The sequence below is a fragment of the Macrobrachium nipponense genome, chromosome 17 (assembly GCF_015104395.2).
Source record: "Macrobrachium nipponense isolate FS-2020 chromosome 17, ASM1510439v2, whole genome shotgun sequence".
In the NCBI taxonomy this organism is placed as follows: domain Eukaryota; kingdom Metazoa; phylum Arthropoda; class Malacostraca; order Decapoda; family Palaemonidae; genus Macrobrachium; species Macrobrachium nipponense.
Window position 1 is genome coordinate 31,266,493 of NC_087210.1, and position 27,655 is coordinate 31,294,147.

Sequence of the window (27,655 nt, forward strand, 5' to 3'; positions counted from 1 at the left end):
GAGTGCTGGGAAGGCTGGGAAAGATGGTGGATTGTCTGTGGTTACGAATGGCAAGTCACGAGGTTGTCACCTTATTGGATTTCAAAACTGCCTTGAAAACATATTTTGCGAAGAGCTCGCATGCTTATTATAGTTCATATGGCGCTTTCATATATCACATTATGTTGATGAAACTTCAATCTTTTGAAAGGTATGCTTAAAGATGAAATTGTATTCTTGTTTCACCAATTAAATATCGAGTGAATAAGGCCGAGCCACGCGATGACGATGGATCGACTGCAGTTGTTTACCCTATTGCCAGAGATTTGCTGTAGGCCTAAAGGGCATAGGCTAATCATTACTAGGCTACTTTCAACGTAATCCAGTGATGAAAATATGATTTTCCGATGTTTTAAAATGGGTTTTGGACGTTTCTGATGTTCATTTTGTTAGCAAATAGGAACTATTAGATGTACTAAAGCTACTTGACCACACTTAAACCCTACAAATATGCTAGTAGGCTAGGTAGGTAGTACTAGGTAGCTAGGGGGAAACACCACAGTGGATCCATTTTCATCGTGTGGATCAGCCTTATCCACTCGATATTTAATTGGTGTAAAAAGAATACAATTACACCTTTAAGCATACCATTCGAAAGAGTCACACGCATGCCCTAAAATTTACCTTTTTTCTTTTTTGTGCATGTGCACATGTGGAATGAAGAGCGCATGCTTTCTTCAAAGAAGAGTGTTACTTGTTCCGACACATAATACAAACTCTCAGTCCTTTACATAAGGAATTACTATTCAGTGCCAGCTGGACTGGTCGTAAGATTTACTAACAAGGTAGTTCGGCAGAAACTGCTTGTCCGATGGTCGGGAGTCCCGCCCGACTGGAGGTAAACATAGCACTTTGCTTTCGACCATCGTCGGGTGAAGACGTGTGCTCGCCTCTCTGCCTGCCTCTGTCGTGAGATATTGTTGGAAATCAACCTAAAGCTGCTTACTTATACCTATTTCTTTAAGAATACTTGAGTGTGTAAGATTGTAAGTACTCTTTTCATTATTTTTGTTCATTTTTTGTGGATTTGCATCGCTGGACACCATGCAGTCCCACGAAGTGGAGGAGAAGCCCTCTCACCCCCCCATCCAACTGGAGAGTGTGCCCTGGAGTGGGAGGCCGCAAGTGTGGGGCGTTTCGGTCCAGCGATGCTGTGGATCCTCTTCCATTGTGTACTAGGTGCCGAAGGTGTGAATGCTCTCAGGCTGTACCCTGTGATAATTGTGTCTCCTGGTCGGAGGAGCAGTGGGAGTTGTACGAGAAGAGGAGGAAACCACGTAAAGTCGCCAAGGTGTTCGTCGGAAAGCTCTCCCTTGACACCTCTGGTGACAGACATGTCGTCTTCCTTTCTCCCACCTTGTCAACTCCCGTGTACGACTCTCTCCCTTCGGGGGATGAGTCCTGCTCCACCTCTTCGCCCGATTTGTCGATCGCAGAGGAAGGAGCGCTAAACCCCAACCTGGAGTTGTACTTGGGGTCGTCTGTCCGTTCAGGGTGGGATCCTTCCCCGTCTGAGCAAACACACCCCCCAACCCCCCTATTAACCCGACTTGCTTCCCCAGGTGTGTCTGCCTCTGCGGGTAGAGATCTTCAGCAGGTGTGGCGATCGCTGAGTCTTCGGGCACTCTGAGTATCCAGGGGGCTGATTCAACACCTGGCTGTGACCCCTGTCACTCACAGGGTGGAGATGAGGACTACCACCACAGTATCTACACCAGGTTATGCCGCACCTCCGCACCTAGTGTATACCCAGCACATAACCACGGTCACCCCTTCGGCTGTGGTACAAGCCCCGTTGCCATACGTGCCCCGGAAGGAGATGGTTCCTCCGCCGCCTGGGTTTGCTGTCCTCGCCCCGCCCCCTGGACCCCTGATTTTGGAGTGCCCGAAAAGAGCTTCTACCTAGGAACCGTCCTTCCAGGTAGCTGTTTGCCATGCCTGCATGTCTCCTTAACCTACCCCGTGGAAGTGCTGGCTGCTCCCGCAGGGTCCTCCCTTGGGAACGGCCGGAGTTGGGCCGTGTACTGCTACCGCAACTGCCCCAGCTCCATCCTGGATGAAGGACCTGTCTGCTGTCCTGAGGAAGCTGGCGAAGAAGTAGTCCAGGAAGAAGAGGAAGGTGTTGTCGTCTTCTCTGTCGTCTTCTTCGTTGTTGTCTTCTGCCACCTCTTCCCCTTCGACTTCCAAGGCCCCACCAGCCAAGGAAGAAGAAGAAGATGGCCTCCCCCCCCCCAAGAAGTCTGGCTCAGAGTCTTCTAAGGGTCTGTCCCGTCGGGTAGCTCTTCCGTCGGTCCCCCGTCTCTCCTTCCTCAGGGAAGAAGAAGACGGGATGTAGGGGTACCTGCTGGTACCTCTGCTCCCGGCTCTGAGTGTACGGTCACCTATGGGAGACCGTGCAGCCAGGGTCCAGACCGCTGAGTACGCTCACCGTCAGGACCCAGGCACAGAGCGGAAGGCTGGCAAGTCGCTCAGGTGACTCTTGCCAGACCAGTGATCGCTCTCGCGTCAATCCCCCGGTTCCCAGGGTTGATGTGATGGTCCCACCAGACCGTTCATGTGTCGTGGTTGGGAAGACGTCCCCCTGGAGGCTGGACCTGGTTCCGTGGTGCGTTGAGAGGACGATGCTCTCTCTCACCGCGTCAGTGGACACTACCAGTCACCTGACCGTCGCTCCCACCGGGACCGGACGGCTCACACGACTGGTAGCAGCTCTCCTGACGCACGAGACCGACGCTACCGTCCTCGGTCTAGTGCTTCTCCACACGGAGACTGCTGGTCCAGACCTGCAGGCTTGATCGCCACCGCTTGTTGGCGATCACCTGTAGTCCTCAGCCCACCGGCTCTGCTGGTAGCAGGGCAGGAGCGTCAGGGATCTTCCTCACCTGTCCCTTCAACCTCCTCGGGCTACACTGGGAGCAGCAAGGTGAACAGGAGTGACCGCGAGGAGTGCGCTCCTTACAGTCCCGCCACGAGAGCCTACGATCCTGGCTCGGTCCTTGGACCTAGCAGATTGTACGCGCAAGTGGTTGGAGGAGATCATGAGGAGTCTGGCGAGGTTCTTCCTCCTGAAGGAAGAGTGTCTCAAGAGGTGATTGGCCTGGATGGATCTGATGGTCCATCGCCTCAGGACGCGATCACCCCTGAGATACAGAGGTCCATTGCAGAGGTCATTGCGCTGATTCGTCAGCACAACGATCTTGGGGAAGGATCGGTGGTTACTCCCTCTGACCCTCCATCGAGGTTAGAGTCGTTCTGGGGACCTAAGAAGGAACCCAGAGCGACGGTGGGGTTACCCCGGTCTACCTTGGCCGACGGTGTGCTGGACCAGGTGAACGCTCTTGTCTCCGGACAGGAAGATTTACTCAGGTCCAGCAGGTTGGACAAGCTGTTTCCCCCTCCTCTGCCTCGCCAGTGGCGTTTCTACGTGCCTTCAGTAGACCCGTTGCTGACCAAGCAGGTTGATCTGGAGATAGCTAGGCTAACTCCGGGTGTGCTTCTTCATCACCTGCTGTCTGAGAACCTCTGGTTCTCACAGCAAGAGTCGCAGCCTCCTCGGGAGATATCATTCCCAAGGAAGACTTGGTGTTCGGGAGACTCTGCCAGTCTGGAGGTAGGGCCATCTTCTCCCTCACCCACCAGACGGCCAATCTGTGGACCAACCTGGTCCTGAGACAACAGGACTCAGTCCTGGCTTGGGTAACTAGAACGACCGGTCAAGAGGTAACCCTGGGTCTACGTAATGGACCGTTGCTGGGTTCCTCCTCTCTCTTCCCCAGAGAGATGGTGGACGCTGCGGTGGAAAAGCGGAGAGCTGAGGACAGTGACCGCCTAGTACACCAGGCAGTCTCGAGTAACTGCAGCCAAGCCTTGAAGCTTGGCTAGCTCTTCTTCCGCTCCCAAGATGCTAGCACCATCGAGGGCAGCGTGAGGAAAGACCCAGCCTTCTTCTTTCGCTTCGAGGAATGAGTGTCAGCCCTCCTCCCAGGCCTCCTTCTCTCGTGGAAGTGCGGTGTTGATGAGCGACAACACCCCGGTAGTGGCATATGTCAACAAACAGGGGGCCCTAGTGTCCCTCTCGTTGCACCAGTTGATGATGTAGGTGCATGAGTGGGCCGTAGCTCATTCAGTAGAGCTGTCAGCCAGATACATTCCAGGCAAGAGGAATGTAGTGGCAGACAAGCTCAGCCGCCAGAATCAGGTGATTAGGACCGAATGGTCTCTACACCCAGACGTGGCGGAAAGGCTGTTCGACTATGGTGGTGTCCAGTAGTGGATCTGTTCGCCACCCGGCACAACAGAAAACTTTCTTCTCAGTTGTGCCGGACCCATGGTCAGCTGCAGAGGACGTGTTCCATCACCCGTGGGACAACCTTGTAGTTTAAGTCTTTCCTTCGTTCTGCCTGATTCGCAAGGTGATCAGCAGAGTGCTGATCACCAGCAATCTTCAGATTATTCTGGTGGCAGCCATTTGGTATCTGTACCTGCTGGCTCTTCTCTCGGAGGCACTGCAAGAGATTCCCTCTTTGCACAACCTGCTGTGTCAACTTCATGTGGAACGGTACCACCAGGCAGTACATTCCCTGTGTCTTCACGGCTGGCAGTTATCCACCATCTCTTGCAAGTGAGAGGCTTTTCTCGCCGAGCAGCAACAGAGATGGCTGGATACCTCAGACAGTCCTCTGCGGCAGTACACCAGGGAAAAAGGTCCGTCTACCGTGGTTGGTGTCGTAGACGGGGGGTCTCTCTCTGCTTAGAGCCACTCTTCACCAGGTAATGGATTTCCTCATCTTTCGTTGCCGAGAGAAGCTCCTATCTGTCTCTGCAGTCAAAGGATAGATAGATAGATAGATAGATAGATAGATAGATAGATATTTTTATTGACCACAATACAAAATAATATGAATTTTACAAAAGAGTATTTGGTCCAAATTACAAAATTAAGTACAGTAGATTTTGTACAATCTTTTATACAAACTAAATGAATTTCTATTACACATATATTGTACTAAAACAAAACCAATTTAACCATACGCCTTCAACAAGTTCCTGTAATTACATTTTACACGTTATAATAACGTGTTACATTCAATACAAGGAAAAAAGCTTATGTACATAGCCGCCCTGGCTCTAGTCCTTAAGCTGCGAGGAGTTGATATTTCCTCCTCCATGGAAATATCGCTCCTAATGAGGAGTTTCAAGAGGTCTTGCCCACCCAGGAAACTCAGAACCCTGGTTTGGGATGTGACTCTCGTCTTAAGGAGTTTGACTCATAGACCCTAAAAACCTCTCCAGGAGTCGTCAGACAGGGATCTGACCCTTAAGATCATCTTTCTGCTGGCCCTGGCATCGGCGAAGTGAGTAGAACTTCACAGTCTTTCCTTCGATGTTAAACACTCGAAGGGATGGGGATCAGTTACACTCTATTTCGTCCTGGATTTTGTAGCGAAGACTCAGAACCCTTTGGTCCCTGACGCCAGGTTCGAGTCCTTCATGATCCCCTCCCTAGAGGACTTCACCGGTAATGATACTGAAGAGATGCCGTTTCTTTCTGGCTTTATGAGGTAATCAGGAAAGCGTACGACCCCGAGAGGAGTGCCGACACCAGTACTTTTCGTCCGAGAGCCCACGAAGTTAGAGGCATTGGTCCAACCCTTGCATTCCGCAAGAACTTGTCCGTCGCACAGGTGCTGAAGGCAGAGGTGTGGTCCAACCAGACCACCTTCACCTTCTTCTACCTTCGGGATATTGCCCATAGGTCCTTGGACACTTTTTCCTTGGGACCCATGGTGGCTGCTCAACAAGTTGTGTAGCTTACCCAGCTCCTTTACAGGACAAGGTAGCATATCGTCCTTGTGATATTGCATGAATGGAGAGTGAATGAGAGTGTGAGTGGCTCTTCTTCCTCTTTTCTTCCCTCTCCTTGGGGGCAGAGGGTAGTGGCCGTCACAACGCTGGACAGGACAACGATGTAGGTAAGCTATGTAACTGAGCTACATTCTATCCCTTTCATTAGGGATAGAAGCTTTTATCCGTCCCTTCCCTAGCAAGGGGGGAAGCTGACAGCAGTAAGAAACAAACCCAATACTTTATTTGTTCCGATACGTAATACAAACCATCGGTCCTTTAACAATAGGAAGTAGCTAGCGGCAGCTGGAACGGTCGTAAGCTTCGAACAAGGGGAGAACGGTAGTTAACTGCTTGTCCGACAGTCGCGCGCCGCGCGACTGGGAGGTAAACAAATCACTTTTGCTTTCGGAAGCGGGTGTGAAGGACGTGTTCGTCATCGCTCTCTGCCCGCTTCATCGTCGTATGCTTTGTTTATATGGTTTTGTTCATGAAACTTACCTGTCAGATATATATATAGCTGTATTTCTGAAGTCCGACAGAATTTTAAAAACTTCCGAACACACGCAGTGGTCGGCCAGGTGGTTGTACCCATTCCCTTCCCGCCGCTGGGAGGCGGGTATCAGGAATCATTCCCATTTTCTATTCATAATTTTTCTGTCGCCGGTGCTGAAAACACCTGTTTTCAGTACCTCCGTCTTAGGATTTTGGAAACTTCATTGCCGCTAAGTATCCTAATTGTCTTTTGATTTATTTACTTGGATTTGTGGCTAGGCATACGCTATCTTAAATTGATTTGAATTTGATTCATTTTTGCTTAAAATATCTGAATCTAGTTAGGCTAGTTTCAGACGGGGTTGTCTGCAAAGATAGGGTGGGCTACCGAAAGCTTCGGTAGATCCGCACTTGGTATGTACGAGGGGTATGGGTCTTCCTTCTTTGTTGAGATTTGTCATGTAAGGAGTGTGAGACTTTGTCTATTCCGTAAGGAAGACGTATGATTCGATATACGCAATTAATCCGTAACATGTCTATTCCGTAAGGAAGACGTATGATTCGTATGTCGCAATTAATCAGTAACAAAAGTCAGGGTAGTGAACCTGCTAACCTTCCTGTAGACTTTATTTTGCCTAACCCTGTAGTATGGCCTACGGGCTATGAATATGTCTACGAGAGGTGCTCGCTCTTCTTCATTGCTGTGAAGTGCTACTTCTGTAATTGTTACTCCTAACCCTGCAGTATTGCCTTCGGGCCTAAGCAGTGTCTGTAGAGGAATTGCCCTTTCTCTTATACTCTTTCGATTCGTAACTTAGAATCGAAAGTGCTTGCTTTAGAGAGTAAAAGTGAAGTGCAGAAGTGCAGTGATACCCCTTGTGTAGTGGAGGGTGCGTCAGATCGGCCTCGTTTCGCCTCTAGGCCTGGACCTCTGCTTGACTCCCAGGACCTGGGGAGGGAGCATGTCGAAAGCCGAAGGAGGGTTACAAGGAACCCCCACCGATCTGGCGTGCCTTCGGCAGTTACTGATGAAAATCCCCAGACTGCCAAAGTGCGTGCGTGTGCACGAATCCTGAAAGTTTGCTTCTCGTCCTCCGAAGCGTCCTCTCCGTGCAGGGGTTGGAGCTTTCGGAAGGACTCGCTGCCCCTCTAAATAGAAGCTTTATATAAGAGGACGCTTCACGTCCTCTCTCTCTCTCGTTATGCGTTTTCAGTGAGAAGTAAGAAGGAGAACGTCGCCTGAACTCGTGTCCGTCTTTTTCCACCGAGAAATACGTAAAAGAAGTCATAGTAGCAGGAAGCTTTTGAGAGCGGACGCCTGGGAGCTTGGATGGACTCCAGGCGCGCGCGAGTGCACGCCAAGCGCGCTCCAGTGCGCGCCAAGTGGACGCGAGCGCGCTCCAGTGGACGCCGAGCGTGCACCAGCGCACGCCAGGTGTGTCGCCTGGCTGAACGTTTCTGTGAACTCTTCAAGCTCTTGTTTCGATTTGATTTGGGCCTAAAGAATTTTTTACCTCTACCTTCGGTGATACTTCTACCTCACCTGCAAAGAATGTGAGTAGGCAGTGCTTCGGAGGAAGCTTAAAGTGAACAGACAACTTCTTCTTCGAAACCCAGCAAGACATCGGGTTTCGTGAATTCAAGAGGTCTCTGTCAATTAATATTGCTTTTCGCATAGGTGGATGGAGTTAAGGAAGATCTCGTTTGCTCTACCGCAACCTTTGCCATTCTGCCAATAAATTTAAGTTGCCACTACCGCAGTCAAGACTTTGCGCTAAGGCAGTTACGGGTTATGTAAGGCTCGATGTCCTGCACGTCAGACTCTCGGCAACGTTCAGTAGGATTCTTGCAAAGGCACTCATCAAAAGGACGCTCTTCAGGAAAGCGCAAGACAGGACTTCCTTTGCCATACTGCCAATAATTTTAAGCTTTAGCAGGCATTAGTTGTGATACGGGAGAGGAAGCTGGTTGGAGAGTTTCTTCCTCTTCCCAGGATAATTTTCCAAGCTTTTTACCCCATCTGAAAGGGTTTTTCAGATGATAGATTTTGTTAGTTTCTAGTCGGGACTACGCTGCCGAATTGAACATCGTCGTCCTACTTGCCGTAAGCCCAGTCTCTTAACAGGATTCTTGCCCCTTCCTCGTTTGAGACGGGAATCGGAAAAATTAAATGCTCGACTCCCTGGATTACGTTTTGTCAATTCAGTGACTTTCCCCCATTGACAATATACTTTCGTTTTGTCAAGTAAGTGGGTATCCCCTCTTTGACAAAATATCTCTTTGTCCCGTAAATGGGGTTAGTTCTCACGACAAACATCTCATTAACTTGATATTGCGTAAGCGAATAAGCTCTTATTGACAAGATTCGGAAGAGCTCTCATTCGTCATTCGCAGACTCGTACAAGAAATAGACTTGTAGACTACGTCAATGAACGCTTATGTCCAATAACATAAGAAGCTTGAGCTGACTGCTTCGACTGCTTCGATTCTCTTAAGTTTTGTTCATGAAACTTGCCTGTCAGATATGTATGTAGCTGTATTTCCGAATTCAGCTATATATATGTCTGCCAGGTAAGTAGGAACAAACTTTATTGTGATATAATTTCATTTTTTGCCTTGCGTTATTTTACTTCTGGTTGGTTCAAGTCATATACGCTTGCTGTAGTTACCTCTTCGGATGGCAACCGAGAGGTCTGTTGTCTATTTTAAGGACATTTAATCGTTACTACCCTGCAGCCTAACAGGAGTTTCCGATTTATCTTTTTACTGTTGTATGGTAGTGTTCTGACGACACAAACGCATCTATATATTTAGCGTTTTCTGTTTCGCTTAAATATACCAGCTTGAGAGTCTTTCTGCTAAAAAAATAACGGACCTATTTCTTCGTAGAATAGGGTAGCTGGCAACCCAGACATAAAGTTAGGAGACGACTTTCGTAAGCTGCTTGCTGCTGCTGTCACGCTGTCTGTCCTCCAGTCCAACCGAGCCAGTATTCAGTGACAGATCGTGCGTTGTCATGCGCCGTAGTTTACGTCTCTCTCTCCTGCGGGATTGACTGACTAACGGTTAACCGTATCTCTGTGCTGACGGTTACGTCTCTCCTGCGGGATTGACTGACTAACTGTATCTGTCCTACAATCACGGACTTTAGCCTAAGATTGAGGGGATTTCTTACGTGAATGAATAAACGTTGCATTCGTTTTTGCCTTACTATGTTCAACAGAGTTATCTCTTAATCCTTTCGGTGCTCGTTACCGCACGGTATGGAACTACGAGTCTACCGCAACATTGCACTTTTATTTTGCTCTCCTGCTTAGGCAAAGCGCAGCCTTATTTAGGGAAGTAAGCATACTCGGGAGGGAATGGATGAGCTTGCTGGGGACCATTTCCTTCCTGAAGAAGTTTGTTTCCCCGAATAGACTGCAATTCAGACCACAGTTTTTTCCTACCGGGAAACTGAAATATTATTCAAGATCTAGCAATGATTCTGAACATCTCTCCGTGCGTCTATCACCTGAGGTGATAGAAAGAAGGTGCCGGACATCTGGATAGGGTTTCAGATGTCCTGGATCTTAATCTGAAAGAAGTAAAAGCGATTCGGTAGTCCTCCAGTCCTCGAAACGAGTTTTTGGGAACCAGTGGTCCCAGATCAACTCTGATATTCCACAGCTCTCTCATATCTTAAGAAGTATCTTCTCTCGGTCCTTGTTCGAGTTTACGAGAAAGAGCCTATATAACAACAGGCGTAAAATGTAACGATCCTCTACAGGTTCGTTTACAGGATTGCAAAAGTCCGTAACGCAATCGTCTCGATCGACGGCAGCAGTTATTCACTTCCGAGTGGAATCTTTCTTTAGAAGTAAGTTGGGAGTTGTGTAGACTTTAGGGACGCCCTTTCATTCTTCTCTTCGATATGTTGAGGACGAAGAGGCGGCTCTTCTCTGCTCCCTTATTCTCGATCCGGGATCGGTACCATTAAACGCCATCCTATATATTGAACGGGGATGGATGTTTTTTAGTCTCTTTTTCCCCTTTTTCAATCGCTTAGGAAATGTAATAAGAGGATTTATGACGTCACAGGGAGCGACAATGACGCTGATCGCCCCATGTTGGCCTTCAGAATCCTGGATTCACAGAGGTCACATTTTCCTAGTTCACTTTCCAAGGACCTGTTTCCGAGAGAGTCGGTCTACTCTAACTCGAAAGGTACCTATAACCTCTCCGCTCTGAGTCTGACTACGTTCAGACTATCGAGAGGTTGACAGGAATAAGATTACCGTCTTCCTTTTCCGTCTGAAGAATGGGGATAAGCTGGCAGTCACAACTATTAAAGAATATGCAAATATGTTGTTGACGGCCTTTGGGCTCAGAGATTTGCGTCTGTCAAACACAAAGCCCTTCACGATTTTTGAGTTCTGTGGAATCTCGAAACTCGCTCACCATCTACTTTTTGTCTCACCTGTTTTCTCGGAGTCAGAAACTCGTGCGAGATCAGGCGACATATAGTAGCCGTGAGTTTCTTGTTGACGAAGTCAGTTGCGTTTTATACACACCCCCGATGATCGTGTAACATGAGACCAGGTTGGACTGTCAGGCATTCTTCCTTCGGGACTGAATCGCCTTTTTGCTCCTCGCTCCTTTCTCCTGGCACCAGAAGCTCGAGTCAGTTGATTCGCTGACGACGTTGGGTTGCGTTGATACACCCCCAAGGTTTGCTTAGATTGAATCGCCCAGGCAGTCCAGACACTCATTCTTCAGCGAAGAATAGTGCCTTATGGTCTTCAGGGTACAGCCTTGCTGTCCTTGATTCGTCTGACTTGTCAACTGGTCGGTCACCTGACTTTAGTACAGACGGACTGACTGTGCATGTCCAGATCGAAGCTTTCAATATGGAACTTAGACGTAGTCTGAAGTTCTTGATGTTAAAGCATTCGAACCTCTCCTACCTGTTAACTTTTTGCATGTGATCAGGAAGGCCTTCTTCTAACCACCCTAGATACGACAAAGAGGGTTAGTGAAATTTTAAGCCATCGTCACAAGTTTTGGCTTTAGAGAAGACAAGGCGGTGTGCTCTCTAAGCCTTCCCGTTGTGGCCTAAGAATGGAAACCCGTTTTGTCCTTGGGCCAGAAGCTTGGAAGCAAGGATGGCACAAGTTAGTGGGCAGGAGCCAGAGAGAGTCCTGTGCCCTGTCGGGTCTCTCAAGTTTTATCTACATAAAACTCAAGAAAGTCGAAGTCATTCGGGCAATCTGCAGTGTTCCGAAAAAGACCAGACTTGCCCATATCGAAGAACACCCTGGCTTTAGTGTTAAGGAGTTCTTTCAAAAATGCTCCCTTCATTGTGTTTGCACAAAGATTTGAAATCTTTTTATCTAATGCTCACGAGGTGAGGGCGCGGCCTCGGAAGCATTCAACAGAGCATGGCACTCAGTAACATCCTGAGTACCATGTTTTAGCGAAGCAACTCTGTGTTCACTTCACACTCCCTGCGAGATGTGAAGATGGCATATGAGATCTGCTGCTCGCTAGGGCCATACGTGTCTGCAGACACAATCTTGGGGGCAAGAAGTACCACTCATCCTATCCTGTAGAAAATGGTTAGGAAGAGCTCTTAATTTAGTTGATGAGTCGCCGACAACGGCGACTTCTTAACTCTTAAGCCTTAGTTAAAACACCTTAACTTTGGCTAGGTTGGTCAGGTGGTGATATATATATATATATATATTTATTTTACTTCTTAGCCCTCATGGTATGGTCAATATGGTCTAGTCACGTCGTGGTCTCCCCGCCCCTGTTGACAGATCATCTGGAGTGCACCAGCTATATAGGTCTCTACCTCGCTGGCAACTCTAGTAGCACAAGCAGACTTACGTGGCAGTAACCATGAAGCCAGCTATGCTAACAGGTGGAACCAAGATGTAAATCATCTGCATGCATTTGTTTCCTAAAATCCTTCTATTCTGTCCCTTTCCACCTCCAAAGGTGGGATTCAGCTATATATATATCTGACAGGTAAGTTTCATGAACAAAATGATATTGTTATGATACAATAAAGTTTGTTCATACTTACCTGGCAGATATATATAATCAAGTACCCACCCACCTCCCCTCAGGGGACAGTGGAAATAAAAATTATGAATAGAAAATGGGAATGGTTCCTGATACCCGCCTCCCAGCGGCGGGAATGGGTACTAACCACCTGGCCGACCACTGCGTGTGTCGGAAGTTTTTAAAATTCTGTCGGACTTCAGAAAATACAGCTATATATATATCTGCCAGGTAAGTATGAACAAACTTTATTGTATCATAACAATATCATTTTCTACTAATGGTTTGTTTGACTTGAAAATGAAACTGTAAGTACACTGTTTTCATTTTCATTACTTAATTATGAACCAACATGGAGTTATCGCCGTAGATGCGGCGATTTCCTCTCTTTTCATGAATTGAACCCTTGAATTATGCCTCGGTGCGAGGGCGGGCGCGTCTCCGGCCGGCGCCGAGTCTATATTTTGGGCGAAAGTTGTGTAATTGAAAAAGTAAGTACTCTTTTCATTATATGTTTGCCCTGTGCGTTCGTTACCGAGAGTGTGTTTGCGCTCGGCACGAGCCTTTTAATTTTGTATAATAGAATGCAATGAAAGTGGATTCGCAATTGCAATATTCTTTTCATTTTCATTTATTTATTTGCATGAAATTTAATTTGGATCAATTTTCGTTCTTACCCGGGAATTGATCCTTACGATTTTTTTTATGTGAAATGAAATCGCAAGTGCAGTATTCTGTTTCATTTTCATATATATTTTATGATAGCATCATATTATTGGATCAAGTTTCCGTTCTTACCCGGGAATTGATCTTTCCCCTTTAAGTTCTATGAAGTGAATCGCAAGGGCAGTATTCTGTTTCATTTTCATATTACTTTTCACTGCTGTGCGGGGGTAGGGGAAGCGAAGGTCTGCCAGGAAGTCGTCGGAAAGCTCTCCCCGCCCGAGCTCCCTTGTATCCGATTCTTCGTCTTCCTTCCTGCCCCCCGCTCAGCTTCTTCGTTGTATTTTGTATTTGTGGTCTTCCTTGCGTTCGGGGTGGCGGGGCATGTCTTCCCCCCGTGCGTGAGGGAACCCCTCTTACTAATCTATCTATGTTACCGCAGGTGCTACATCCGTGGGAGACGACCTTGGACAGGTATGGACCACCGCGGAGGCAGGGCGGGCCCTAGCATCCACGGGCTGCTGCAGCGTCTAGCGAGGTCTGGGGCGGTCTCCACTACTACCACGGCCGCTTATGCTGCTCCCCCCCCTCCTGGTCTACACTCCCCATGCTGTGTCGATGACGCCGTCTGCCGCTACTAGGGCCGCAGCCGTACCGAGGTGGGGTTGCCGCCGCCGCCTGTTTTCTTCGTGTTGCCTGCCCCAGACTTCCGCTGTTTCCAGTAGCTCGCCCCTGGACCGGCCGCCAGGACCCAGGTTCCGCTGGCTGCCGATGATTCTACGAGGCGATCACTGGGCCTGCCGTACCTGCCGCTGACGTGATTCCCGCTGTTGGCTTGGCTGTCCCTTCTGGGTCTACCGCTGCCCCGCTGTTCTGCCGCTCCTGAGCTGGTTGCTGTTCCTGTCGCTCCTGATTCCTATGCCTGTCCATGCTGGTCCTGCCCACGGTGTGTCTTCCCCAGTCCCAGGTCCTTCCGGACAGGTGCAGTCGGGCCCTGTTGCTTCGGCAACTGCCCCGGTCTCCCTCCTGGATGGAGGACCTGACGACTGTCCTGCGAGAGCTGACGAGGAAGAGGAGAAGAGGAAGCTGTCATCTTCGTCTTCATCGTCTGCTGCTGCCTCTTCCCCTTCGACTTCTAAGGCCCCATAAGCCGAAGAAGAAGGGAATGCTGCCTTCCCCCCTAAGAAGTCTCCTTCGGGAACTTCTAAGGGCCCGTCCCACCTCGGTGGGACGGGGGGTCCTTCTGCTGGTCCTCCTGCTCCTTCGGGAGCGGGGCCCGTCTCCCCTTCCGTAAGGAGAGATAGACGGGGACCAGAGGAGTATCGGTTAGCTCTGGTACTTCCTCGCCTGGTGCTAGCGGCGATGCCGCTACGCCAGGTTCCGGCTCGGTCTCTCGTTCGCGAGAGATCCCGAGTGTACGTTCTTCCCTCGGGAGACCGTGCAGCCAAGTTTCGGCGCCGAGAGTTCGCTCGGCGCCAAGACGCGGCACGGAGCAGAAGGCGGGTGAGAGACGCTCAGGTGACTCTTGCCAGGCCAGCGGCCCGCTCTTGCAGCGACCAGCTGGTAACCCGGGTTTTCCCCCCTAAGAAGGCTCCTTCGGGACCTTCTAAGGGCCCGTCTCGCTCCGGCGATTCGGGGAGCTCTTCTGCTGGTCCTCCTGCTCCCCCTCGGGAACAGGGCCCCTTCTTTTCTTCTACCAAGGAGAAGAAGACGGGGACCAGAAGAGTACCAGCTTCGCTGGCACTTCCTCGCCTGGTTTTAGCGGTTCTGCCGCTAAACCAGGATCCGCCTCGGCTTCTCGTTAGCGAGAAGTACCGAGTGCAAGACCGAAGCGCGGAGCAGAAGACTGGCGAGTGTCGTGCAGACGATTCTCGCTAGGCCAGTGGACGCTCTCGCAGCGACCAGCTGGCTGCTCGGGTTGACGTGACGGTCGCTGACCAGCCACGGGTTGAGCGAGGAAGGGGTCCCCGCGGTCGTCTCGGTACCAGCCACGGCTGGTACCAGCGGCTCGACGCGCCGCCGAGAGGACGCTCGCCGGTCCTCACCGCGACAACGAGCCTAGCAGGTCACCTGACGCCGCTCCCATCGGGACCGGGCGGAGACGGTAACCAGCAACAGCTCGCCTGACGCTAGACATCAGCGTCGACGTTCTCAGTCGAGCCGCTCGCCACAGGTGAGCGGCACGGCCAGGCCTGCAGATCGATCCCCACCGCGGGTTGGCTGATCGGCTGCAGCAGCCCCCCACGTACGCTGGTCCTGCCAGCGAGCGGGGGGGAGCGTCAGGTCTGTCTCTCCACTACCTTCAACTTCCTCGGGCTACACCGGGAAGAGCGAGGTAGCTAGGAGTGATCGTGAGAGGTGCGCCGCTCACGATCCCGTCACGACGCCGCACGTGCCACGTATGGTCTTAGGACCAACCAGGACGTACGCGCAAGTGATTGGAGGCGACCGTCAGGGGGAGAGGGGGTATCGTCAGTTCTGTCTCTCCGATACCTTCAACTTCCTCGGATACGCCAGGAAGAGCGAGGTATATAGAAGTGATCGTGAGAGATGCGCCGCTCACGATCCCGTCACGACGCCGCACGTGCCAGGTTGGTCTTAGGACCAACCAGGACGTACGCGCAAGTGATTGGAGGGCAACCGTCAGGGATCTGTTGCTGGCCCTTCTTCTGAAGGAGGAGGGTCCTGGGAGCTGCTCTTGTTGGAGGGACTGGACGGTCCTACTCCTCAAGACGCTGTAACTTCCGAGATTCAGAGTAACTTTACCCAGGTTATTGCACTGATTCGTCAGCACAAACGACCGGGGGGAAGGATCGCCGCTCCCACCAGCAGAGCCCATGTCTCTGCTCGAGTCGTTTTGGGGCCCGCCAGAGGGAACCCAAACCGACGGTGGGTTTGCCGCGATCGAGCTTGCCGATTCTGTCTTGAACCAGAGTCTCTCGTCTCCGGACAAGAAGGCTCTCTCAGTTCTGGCCGGTCGATCAAGCTACTTCCACCTCCTCTACTGCGACAGCGGCGTTTCTACGTGTCTTCGGACACCGTATTTAAATACTCCTTCGGTCCTCCTGAGAGGTTTCGACCTCGACGAGGACTGGAATGAGTCGGAGGACGGTATCGGCTCTCTCCTGTCAGGTGTCGATCAGCCCCACCCAGACGACGTTCACAGTGGCGGCAGACCTTACCTACAGTGAGAGTTCGTAACCCTCCTCGGGGAAAACGTTTTTTCTCCTGACGATACGTTTTCCCGGACTCTGAGAGGCCATCGCCGCAAGGCGACGGCTGCTCCTACTCTTCTCCAACTGCTAGTTCACTGGGAAGGCGAGCGAGTATCCAATTCCTCCCCCATTCCCTCTCTCCTTACGGCTACGAGGGAAAGGGGAAGGATCCTACAGAGATTTCTCTGTAGGATCCCACGTTGGGGACTGCGCTACCAGGGGGGACCTTCGGGTCCTACCTGACGTAAGCCCCGGTCGTTGAGGAGGGATCCTGCCCCATTCTCGATTTCTACGGGAATCGAGAGGCCACCAGCCGATATCGTTTGACGAATTCGGTGGGGGTTTCGCAGACTGCTTTAGAATTCTACGGAATTTCTAGCGCATTCAGAGTGTTAGAGTTTCTTACGATCTCCAAACACTTAGGCGAGACCACGGTCCAAAGTGAGCGAGACGAGAATCCCCGATATGTTACACGATAATCGGGAACCTCGCCTATGCTCGAATTCCTGGAATTTCTAGCATTAGGAAGAAGACTGCTGCTGAAAGAAGACTATCTCACAGTAGGCGACCAACCTGGAATAGAGAAGAACGGACGGGAATATCCAGTTTGGCTGGAACTATCGTCTTAGTATTCTGTTCACCATTGAAGCTTTCCTTCGAGGAAGACTTCTCCTTCACTCTCTTTAATAGAGAACGAAGGTGGTCGTCGATCTCCAATCCTTATTTTGTTTTCTTGAAGGAAAGAATTTAGGATGGAGATCGTTGTTCAGAATCCTACAAATATACTACGTAGATTAACCTCGCGACATGATTCTGCTAAAGCAGTTGAATGGTCCGAGGGGTAGGCGCATATCCTGGTTATTCTTACGATTGCGACTTAGACGAAAAGTATTCTAATTGAACTGCAACCCGGGTTGCCTGCAACCTCCCAGGAGTTTCCAGTTTCAATTTTATACTTATGGTGTTGTCACAACAACACCATTTAAGCTTTTATATTTACCGAAATTCGTTTCGCTTAAATATAATTGCTCGAGCATATCTTTTATGCTCGATGGTTCTAGCCGAACGCATTCCTTCGTGGAAAGGATTACTTGGCAACTCAGGATGACGAGTCAGCGACAGCTACTGCGTATTGAATTGCCCGAGGCATTTCAGTATCAGCTGCCGCTTTGAGATAGGCGGTTGTTTATGTCTTTCTCACCTGCTTGGATTGAATAACAACCGTATCTCTGCCCAACAATCACGGACTTAAGTCTCTGATTAACGGGGATTCTCTCATACATGAATGACTTCTACTGCTGTGAAACGCTAGTATTCATCGTCTTCGGTATTGCGAGAATTTTAAACAGAGATATCTATTCGACTCTCATCTTTCTGTTTACCGCACGGTAACAGAATTCTGGAATAGTCTCTTGCTGCATCGTATCCCGATAATGCGAATGATTTTTGCGGATCTGAGTTTGTCCTCAAAATATCTTGTATTCGGAGGTGTACAATTGTTCATTGTTCACCCCGGATTAGCAGATGTATTGAAAGACATCGCCTACTCCCACACCTGCCAGCTCTACTTCCAAACGTTCAGCCCATGAGAAGCAGTTCTTCAAGCGGCACTCCCCTGTGTTTCATTACTGAAGAACGCCCCGCTTTCATTGCACAACGGACAGCAATGAAATGGCGGTTAGCGTTTTCAGTCATTTGTAAGCACGAGGTTTAGAATCTTGAGATTCCTTCTCTCGATTCAGCTGGAAGACGTAGGTTTGCATTCATTGCCTACCTTCGTCTTCAACGTCACATAGTGTTGTTTCTCCTTAAGCTGAGATCCAACGTCTATGAGATTTTCTTGCCATCAGGGACCTCGGTCCTTTTGAAGGCAATTGACTTTCGCCTTTTGAGCTTATGCATTAAGAGAATCATCGCCGTGCCGTCTGGCATCGGTGACTAACAAATATTTTATTTGTTTGGTCTCTCAGCATAACTCTTTAAAGGGCGAAGGTCACGTGACTTACCCGATGCTTGGACAACTTGCCTCTACTGATTCCGAACCAGTCAGTCGGCAGCTGTCAGAGCGCCCGAGTCAGTTACGAACTATGCTGTGGACTTAGTTCGGTTGTTGTTCCAGAGCAATCATTACTTCGTCTTAATAGCTTGTCAGTATGACTACTGTACATAACCAAAGTCGAGAAGAGGGATAGGTCATACGACTATTCCTTCTTTCGTCTTAGGTAACTGCTGACTTCTCTTGAGAAGTCAAGCACAAGGATGGGGATTTGTGACGCTCGATTTCGTACCGATCTTCGTAGCGAAGACTCAGAACCCTTCGGTAACTGACGATTGGTTCGAGTCCTTCACAATACCCTCCCTAATGGACTTCACCGCCTTCGATGCGAAGGAGATGCTGCCTTGTCCGCAAGAAAACAAACTTCTCCGTGGCGCAGGTACTGAAGGCAGTGGGTCTGTCAACCAGACCACATGCCCTTCCTTCTACCTTCGGGATATTGCCCACAGGTCCTTGGATCCTTTTCCTTGGGACCCGTGGTGGCTGCTCAAACAGTTGTGTAGCGAACCCAGACCCTCGCAGGCTGAACAGCATCGAGTCCTGGTGTGACACCATAAGAATGGGATGAGTGAATGAGAGTGTGACTGGCTCCTCTTCCCATCTTTTTCTTCCCCTCTACCTGTGGTTAGAGGGACACGGTCGTCACCTGCTGGATAAGGACAAGATGCAGGTGAGCTACTCAACAGAGCCCCATCCTATCCCTTTCACTAGGGATAGGAGCGTATATCCACTTCCTCCAACAAGGGGAGGAAGTGGATGCCAGCTTGAGACAACCCATACTTTATGTTGCCTCTTGCAAACAGGAACAAGTTCTTGCTTGCTGGTACGAAGAGATACGCTTGCCTCTCTCTTAGTACTCGGCCCAGAGTTCTGACCATTGATCTGCGGTGCACACCCCGATCAATCGGACAGAGGCTTGGATCCCTCCCTCGCTCTTACGACGAACACCAGTCTGTTCATCAAAAGACTCAGATTCCTCCCACCAAGAAGTGAGTCTTCCTATTGTTAAAGGACCGATGGTTTGTATTACGTATCGGAACAAATGACAATTTGTCGAAAATTGCAATTTTTCCTAACTATACAAACCTGAGGTCCTTTACATATAAGTCCCTCCTCATGCCACCCCTCACTCTGTGTATTTTGCATGGGCCAAAAGCAAAAGTGATTTGTTTACCTCCCAGTCGCGCGGCGCGCGACTGTCGACAAGCAGTTAACTACCGTTCTCCCCTTGTTCGAAGCTTACGACCGTTCCAGCTGCCGCTAGCTACTTCCTATTGTTAAAGGACCTCAGGTTTGTATAGTTAGGAAAAATGCAATTTTCGACAAATTGTCATATTGGCTTCTTACTAAGGACATTAGTTCTTGCTTGCTATTCATAAGAGGTACACTTGCCTCCCTCTCATGAATTGGTCCAGAGGTCTGACCACTGATCCTGCAATTCACACTCCGATCAGTTGGAAAGAGGCTAGGTTCCCCCCCCCCTCCTTTGCCTTTTTGACCAGGGAGGGAACCCAGGTTGGGCGAACACCAGTCTGTTCACAAGACTCAGATTCCTCCCACCAATAAGTGAGTCTTCCTTATGTAAAGGACCGATGGTTTGTATAACGTGTAGGGACAAATCACAATTTTTGAAAGTAAATTGTATTTTTCCTAACTATACAAACCTGAGGTCCTTTACATATAGTCTCACCTCATTCCACCCCTCACTCTGTTCCTGGGTCTAAAGTAAAGTGGAATGTTTACCTCCAGTCGGGTGGGACTCCTGACCATCGGTCAAACAGTTACTGCCGAACTACCTTATTAGTAAATCTTACAACCGGTCCAGCTGGCCCTAAATAGTAATTCCTTATATAAAGGACCTCAGGTTTGTATAGTTAGGAAAAATGCAATTTACTTTCAAAAACTGTGATATTAATAAACATTACCTTAATATAATTTATCTAGCCCTAAATCCCCAAAAACCGCACCAAAATTTACCACATTGGCAACCCTGTTACCTCCTATTCTGTCCGCCAGTTGGCAACACTGTCGTTGACAGATACAAAAACCTTCCCTCAAATCAGTTGTTAACGAGCGCCCGTGTTGTTTACATCACGGCCGCTCTTTATAAATTTCCTTAACATTTTTGTGCCTTTAAAGCTTTCATTATTTGTTAAATGAGACTTTATGTGAATTACCACTCACGCATTACATCACGAAACAGTGAATTAACTTTGATTTCTGTTGTGGTTCTTATCTTAAATTACGAACTTTTGCGCGACCCGGAACTACTGACCTGTCCAATTCTACAATGGATTGCCAAGAAAATACGATGCTTCCTTCTGCCAGCAACATCAGGAACTGCCCGGTTTGTGGACAAGGATGAGTAGCAGGAGTATGAGCCCCATGACATTTGTAGCTCTTGTCGTGGACAGGTTTGTGACTTGACTTCTCGTTTGTGACGTATGTAAGCCCTGGTCTGACGAGGATATGACTGCTTATATGAAACGCCAAACAATCTTGCAGCGTAAAAGATCGGTTAAGGAGAAAAAGAAATCGATTGCTAGAACTGTATCTAACGAATTCTTTGACTTGGTCGCTCATGGTTCTGGCTCTTCAGTTTCGGTATCGTACGACTCCGATTCCGAATTAATTGATGCTTTTGCCCCCTGTACAACCGGTAATTAGTGAAGTTATTTCTGATGTAGATTCAAAGATTTTGGCAATGGAAACTACCTGGAAACAGAATTTTAAGAAATTACAGCTTAGTCTAGATAAACGATATTTCAGCTAAGTTTAACAATCTGTCAGAGAATTTTCAAGAAGCCTTTACTAATGTCTAACACTCTTTTAGATTCATTTTCAGCTCCTCGTCAAGGTACCTGTCGACAGCACCATGGGTAACGGTGCGACAGATACCCCGGCTTGTGAACCCCGTCGTTGCGAAGGCCTAGGGGGGATCCGGTCCGGGCAGGTGCTAACGAATCTTTACCCAACATGTCCACCCCTGTTAGTCCCGTAACAGTGCCAAACGGGCGCTTATTTAGGAGAAGGGGGAGGATATTAGTGTCAGGCCTAAGATAGCTAGTCGTTAGGATTTTACTTCAGGGGAAGTTTTCTAAGTTAGGATCTGACGATGATGATGATGATGACGCGGTATTCGTGTGATATTGATGTTTCCTCGAATGGATGTCATGATGTAGAATTCAAGGAACTTTTTGATTTAATTTTGAGTTTTCTTCCTCAGGCGAGGCCTAAAGAGCAGAAGCAGCCTCCGCCTCGTTGTATACAGAAGGGATTTTTCTTGACGGTCCTTCCCGGTCACGGGAATTTTTACGTTTTCCCTTTGCCCAGAGGTTCGCGAGAGTGAGGGCGGACGTTGCCGCTAAACTTTCGAAGGTGATCGGGGAAGGGAAGAGGAAGCTCTCTTCTCTTCTACGACACCAGAGAGGAGTTTACCAGGTGGCGGATGATTCTTCATTCTCTCGACCCCCCAAGCCAAATCCTGATTTTGTCCGACTTTCAAGTCAACCCTTGCCTTCTAAGGCTTCGGTCTCTGTCTCAATTGAAGATTTTATTGCTATGGAGTCCTGTTATGAGCTCCTTACAAGAAGCTCAATCCTTCAATATGTGGGTCCTCAGAGGGCTTTTAATGTATATCAAGGACTCCGGGTGTGTTCTTCCTGATGCTCCTCTTTTTGAGAAATTCTGCTCATCCATTTCAATCGCTTCTGTACATCAGAACGAGCTTGCTGCTTCAATGCAGGCCTTTCTTGTTTCTCTAAGTCGTAACCGTATTTGTCGGCAGTTTACCCTCCTCTGTATCGGAGATTCAGAGAACCCGTCTGTTGTCCTCTTCTCCTTTTGGCGATTTCCTTTCGATATTTCTGTGCTTTCTGAGGTTTTGAAGGAACATCAAGGTGATGCCTCTTCCCAAGCTCACTGGGCCTTATCAAGAGCTTTTTCCTCTGGTCTTCCTCCCGTTCCTTCAAGGAGTAAGCGTAAGTTAGGACCAGATCTGTACCTTCTGCTCCAGCCCACAACCTCCTTCTGGCTCTTTTTTCCAGAGTACATCTCAGGTTGCTGGTGCCTCTACTTCATCCTCTGGTGCTCACCCTTTGAAACAAACGGGGAGAGGTTCTTGGCGTGGCTCTAAGGGCAGAGAAAGAGCTCAACCTCCAGGAGGACCTTCTTCTTCTTCTTCTTCTTCCTTGTCTCTGCGTAAGAATTTTCGGAAGTAGGAGTCATCACCTCGCCTGGAGACCGCAGTATGGAGCTTGTCTCTCCCGCATTGGTCAGCTTGGCAGGGGAGAGTGGTGGATGCTTGGGTGGTGGAGGTCCTGAAGGAAGGTTACGAGATCCCTTTTTGTTTCCAGACCTCCACTTTCCAATCGTCCTCTCGAGTTCAGCAGTTTACTCCCCTCACTCATCAGGGGTCAAGCCTTGGAGAAGGAGCTTTCGGCCCTCTTGGAGAAGGATGCCATAGACGAGCTCCTCCTTCTCCCGGGTTTTACTCTTGGATGTTTGTAGTTCTAAAGGCCTCGGGTGCCTGGCGCCCCATCATAGATCTTTCGGTTTGAACAAGTTCATTCTAAAGTCCAAGTTCAGGATGGAGACGGTCCAGACTGTTCTTTCATCCGTCAGGAGGGGGACTGGATGATTTCCATCGATCTGCAGGATGCTTTATCTGCAAATCCCCATCCATCAAGAAGCAGACCTTACCTCGGTTTTCATGGACTCGGGAGTTTTCCAGTTCAAGACCCTTTGTTTCGGCCTCACCACGCTCCACAGGTCTTTTCTCGGGTGATGGCTCTGTTTCAGCTATTCTGCATCAGTTAAATGTAAGGATGCTTCGGTATCTGGACGATTGGCTAGTCCAGGCCGATCTCTAGAGAAATGTCTCCGGTCGAGGAGATAGTTCTGTCTCTTTGTGTCGAGTGGGCATTCGTGTCAACTTCGACAAGTCCAATCTAATCCCTTGCCAGATCATGACTTATCTGGGGATTGTTTTTGAATTCCCAGATTTTGAGGCTTCTCCCGCTCAGAAACGGATAGACAAGCTTCTGAGTCTGATCGAAGAATTTTGTCCTCCGTAACGCAGCCAGTTTCTCTTTGGAGGTCTCTCCTGGGCCATTTGTCATCCCTCATCCAACTGGTTCCCGGAGGTCGTCTCAGAATGAGTCCCTTCAGTCGACACTTCGCCAGTCATGGGATTTCGTGTCCGAGGACACGATAGTCACCTCTTCTCCACAATGTCGGAAGGATCTCCGTTGGTGGATGCAAGTTCACCGCCTCAAGTCAGGGACATCTCTTCTTTTGGTTCCTCCAGACCTAATGTTTTGGTCAGACGCCTCGGATCAAGGTTGGGGCGCACACCTGGGCTCCGAAGCCGCTTCGGGCCTTTGGTTAGAGGAGGAGAGGATCGTGTCAATAAATTGGAGGGAACTGAGGGCAGTGTACCTAGGCCTTCTTTCATTTCAGGAACAACTGTTGGAGTCGGTTGTCGCGATCTTTGTCGACAACACCACAGCAGTCTCGTACTTGAGAAACCAAGGCGGCACACAGTCGATCTTCTCACTCAGAAGCCCGATCAATCCTGTGTTGGGCAGAAGACAGGGGGATTACGTTGGTCCCTCAGTTTATCCTGGGCCATCACAACGTCTTAACAGACGCCTTGTCGAGACCGAACGAAGTTCAAGGGTTGGAGTGGACACTTTGCCAGGAAGTCTTCGACAGCCTCAGGAAGAATTGGCCTGTCACAGTCGATCTGTTTTGCCACCCCACTGAATTTTCGTGCCAGATATTCTTCGCCCCTTACCAGACTCCTTAGAGTGCCGGGACAGACTCTTTTGCAGGACCTGGGAGGGACTTCAAGCCTATGCTTTTCCTCCGTTCTCTCTGGTGAGGTCAGTCCTCAACAAAGTGAGGGCAACCAAGCGTCTGGATCTCACCTTGATCGCCCCCTTCTGGCCACAGAAGGAGTGGTTTCCCGACCTTCTGGAAGCACTGGTGGAACCCCCCATTCGCCTGCCAGAGAGACCAGATCTTCTCAAACAACCCCATTTTCATCGGTTCCATCAGAGGCTCCACATGCTTCATCTTCATGCCTGGAGACTGTCAGGAGGTTCTCCAAGCACGAAGGGTTCTCCTCCAGAGTGGCGCAACAGTTGGCTCTTGCCAGACGGCAATCAACCAGAGTAAATTATCAGGTCTAAATGGTTGGTTTACAGACGTTGGTGTAAGTCTCAAGGACATTCAATTTCTAGACCTTCCTTACCGAAAGTAGCGGAGTTTTTAGTTCATTTACATCATGACAGGGCCCTGTCACCTTCGTGCATTAAGGGTTATAGGTCTATGCTTTCCTATGTTTTTAAGGCAAGGCTGCCTGAGATCTCTTCATCTTATGTCATTAGAGATTTACTTCGATCATTTTCCCTATCTCGACCCAGGCCGCAGTGTTTGCCTTCGACATGGGACGTTAACAAAGTCCTTCAAGCCTTAAGGTTTCCCTCCGTTTGAGCCCTCTGAATTCGCCAAATTTAGGGACCTCTCTTCTAAGACACTCTTCCTTGTCTCACTGGCTACAGCCAAGAGGGTGGGTGAACTGCAAGCACTCTCTTTTCTGGTTGCCAGATCTGGACAAGACATGATTTTGTCATACCTTCCTGAATTTGTCGCAAAGACTGAATCGTCTGATAATCCCATTCCCAGGTCTTTCGTACTGAAGTCGCTGGTCGACTTTGTTGGTAATTTAAATGAGGAATTAGTTCTTTGCCCTGTTAGGGCGCTCTCATGCTATTTACGCCGCACGAAGGACATTCAGGGTCGTCCCCCGTCATCTTTTTGTTTGTTTCACCCCGAAATGTCAAGAGACCTATTTCAAAGAATGGTGTATCCTTTTTTCTCAGAGATCTGATCGTTAAAACTGGTGGTTCGGCTGCTGGGGAAGACCAGACGCCGAGAGCACACAGTATTAGAGCAGTTGCTACATCAGTAGCTTTTATGAAGAAACGTCTCAGTCGCCAAGGTGCTTGAGGCGGCGACCTTTGGCGTTCTAATTCTGTTTTGCCTCTTTTTACTTGAGGGATATTTCTCTCTAGTTCTAGGCGACCTTCGTTCTTTGGGCCCGTTGGTGATGGCAGGACAGGTCGTCAGACAGGAGAATTAGGTAGTCTTCCTGTTTTTACGTTGGTTGCTACCTGTATATTATTCATTAATTTTTTGTTTTTGTTGTATATGTATATTTTTTTGTTTTTTGTATTATAACCCATGGCAGTTTTTGACGTAGTTATAATGGGAATTAGGCAGTTTGGTATTTAGGTGTTGTTGATGACAAGGACTGACTGCTTGGGCAACTCATGCTGATTCCATTGTCAGTGTGAAATGGTTCCAGCCACTGGTGGGTTGTCGGCACTGGCGACTACGCTTCTCCCAGAGTCGATGCTGACCTAGGACTAGCCACTGGTTCGCTTGTCCTGACGACTCCTGCTTCTTCCACTGTCCTGGACAGGGAATTAGTCGATGGATCGTCTGCTGTCATCTGGTGACTCGCTCACCATCTACTTTTTTGTCTCACCTGTTTTCTCGGAGTCAGAACACTACGTGTGAGATCAGGCGACATTTAGTAGCCCTGAGTTTCTTGGTTGACGAAGTCGGTTGCGTTGATACACCCCCGATGATCGTGTAACATGAGACCAGGTTGGACTGTCAGGCATTCGTCCTTCGGGACTGAATCGCCTTTTTGCTCCGCGCTCCTTTCTCTTGGCACCAGAAAAGCTCGAGTTAGGAGTTGCTCATGAGCCGATTCGTTGCTGGCGACGTCGGGTTGCGTTGATACACCCCCAAGGTTTGCTTAGCTTTGAATCGCCCAGACAGTCCAGACACTCATCCTTTAGGGAAAGGATAGTGCTTGATAGTCTTCAGGTGCAGCCTTGCTGTCCGCAATTCGTCTGACTGGTCACCTGGTCGGTCACCTGACTTTAGTACAGACGGACTGACTATGCACTTACTCCTTGTCCTGTGCTACCGCAGTTTGGTGCATTATGGTAGGAGACTTTGAGGTTGTTAGTATCTTAGACCATTGGGTTGAGTTTTGACTGCCTATGATATATATTTCTGTTTGTTTTCTCCTATTCTGCCCGAAGGGAAATTGTATTCAGATTCCCTCCTCCTTTTCAATGTGGTTAATCGGGCTAGATAAATTATATTAAGGTAATGTTTATTAATATGGAATTTTTATTCTAAAATTAATATTAATAATACTTACCTGTATAATTTATCTAGCCCTAAATCCCCAAAAACTGCACCAAAATTTACCACATTGGCAACCCTGTTACCTCCTATTCTGTCCGCCAGTTGGCAACACTGTCGTTGACAGATCCAAAAACCTTCCCTCAAATCAGTTGTGATAGGCAGATCGTGGGGTAGGATGGGTGGGACTAGATAAATTATACAGGTAAGTATTATTAATATTAATTTTAGAATAAAAATTCAATTTTTTTTTAAGTGAAATCAGTAGTAAAAAACTTAGGAGAAGTAGAACACCAGGCTATGATGGAATCATTGCAAAAATGATTTTGCTAAAATTGAAATGACACCTTGTTCGCTGACCTGGCTGTTTTGCAGAATTTAAAATGAAGAAACAAAACATGATTTGAAACTGGAAGGCACTTCATATGTATATTGGTGACCTGACCACTTGTGGTGACTAAAGAGGCATTGCACTTGCATTGATTGTAATTAAAATAACATTGTTTATTCTCGGTGAGCCATAGTAAGAAATTGATAAAATGCTTAGTGATGAGGAGGCTGGTTTCAGAAAAAGTATCGGTTGTACGGACCAGATATTTCTGATAAGACATATTTTGTAGCAGCAGCAGTATATGGTATCTAAAAATCTCAATGTGATGGCTCTTGTTGGTTTGAGAAAACATTTGTATCAATTACAGAGGGACAGGTATCATAATGCCATTTCTGATAGGTTTGTGAAGCTCACTGAAGTTATCAGAGAGTAAAACACAATGATTAAAATACAGTAGTTACAAAGTTAATGTTCATGGGTATTGTCAGGTGAATCAGCTTAAGTTTAAATTCACAGATATTGATATGAGGGATTAGAAAGCCACGAATGTAAAAGTAAAAAGTCTATGAATAAGTTTGAAGAGCTGTAGAAGTTTGTAAATGACAGAAGAAAGTTTGAGTTTGACTGAAGTACCACCGTGTTTTATTTGAGCTGTGTGATCCTAGTGTTGAAGAATTTACAAGATGTTGCCTATATGCGTGAAGCTGTTGCTCTGGAACCCAAAGTTTGTTAAAG

At 48.5% G+C, this 27,655-nt stretch overlaps 1 protein-coding gene across 1 annotated transcript in view; it reads left to right on the forward strand.

Moving 5' to 3' along the window:
- The window catches only part of LOC135196167 (NBAS subunit of NRZ tethering complex-like), a 59,833-nt gene that overhangs the window by 918 nt on the left and 31,260 nt on the right, over positions 1–27,655 (forward strand). The window lies entirely within an intron of this gene.